Consider the following 1,465-nt stretch of genomic DNA (forward strand, 5'->3'; position numbering starts at 1 on the left):
ACTTAAACTCCGTTTAATTTAAGCTTTGCATCGGGATGTGGGTCACGACTAAACACTATTTATTGATATATATCCATTATTCTTAATATACTGAAGAAATAAAATATGATCTGGCAACTTTTTTGGTGCCGGTTGGTGCCAATTTGGGCTTCAGTCAATTCCATAAGATTACACGTCCTCCCTTTTTCCTTGTCTAAGTCTTAAACAAAATGAGCATTTTATTTAAGTTTTATTTAGGTTATTTTTAGGCTTTTATTCTTAAATTTGTTGAAATTCACGTAGGTACTTAGATTGTAACGATTTTCCCGTTTATACCATTTTAGATGTAGGTAGAAAATATTAACAGAGGCTCAGAAAAGAGCAGTTTATTTAAGTTTTGCTTACATATTTATTAAGGATAATATTAGTCTTCCAATAAGAATTAACGATTCTATTATAAAACAAATAAATTATTATGAATATCTGAGAACAAAAGTATAGTCTAATTATAATCAAACGATCATCAATCCATAGGGATTAATAGGCGTATCGAGATGACAAGAGTTTTATTTATCAAGCAGAGATAATTTCTTACTAACACATATCTAAATATAGAACTGATCATGCAGATTTGTCTTAATATATAGTGAAGCATGGATCTTGAAAAGATCTAACATCAAAAGATTCCATCCATTCTATGGTTCTACAGCCCAATTAGAGTCCTAGCAGAATGATTCTGTCTCCGGCTTCGGCACGCAATGTAGCTTTTCTTTAATAATTTTAAAGTGTTTGTTTGTCCTTTTGTAGTGTAGTGTAATGTACAATTATATGTTTATGACATTTTGTTCTTGCCAGATAGGCCGCAATTGACGAAATACCCCTGAAGATGATCTAGGGATCGAAAGTACTTGCGCAAGATTAAATTAAACTGTGCTCGATATATGCCTTTTATTTGATCAAAGTTCATTTATTCGAGCATTCAACCTTATATTTAATAAAGAGATTTCTTGCGTCCTCATTCACATTATCTTTTTTTGTTTCTTTTTCTTTTTTTCATTTTTAACTGTCTGCTGATCCTATATCTGAAGTGTATCTAAACTAGTAGGTAGCCTAAGCCGCAGCATTCTCAATGTCTACTATTTACATCCAAAATGCTTGTTGCTGATCGCTTTTTTATCAAAACGTCTCCAGGGAATAAGCTGGTGCCCTTAACTATATTTTATTATGTAAATGTTTTTACTAGCTGCAAATTCAAATAAATATTGTCTGTTTTCATTCATGCCTCTATGTAGGTTATGCCTTCCAATTATTACGATGTATTGTAACTTTATAAACGTCACATGTTATTATTTTTTTTTTTAAATTATTTTATTTCAATTTCTTTTGATTTTATTTATTTATTAACTTCATCTTTTATTTTACTATTTTTATTCTAAAAATAGTTGAAGCTCAACTCTTTAATCTATATTGTTCTGAAGCTATTTTC

This window comes from Diabrotica undecimpunctata, chromosome 1 (genome assembly GCF_040954645.1).
Source record: "Diabrotica undecimpunctata isolate CICGRU chromosome 1, icDiaUnde3, whole genome shotgun sequence".
NCBI classification, from domain to species: Eukaryota; Metazoa; Arthropoda; class Insecta; order Coleoptera; family Chrysomelidae; genus Diabrotica; species Diabrotica undecimpunctata.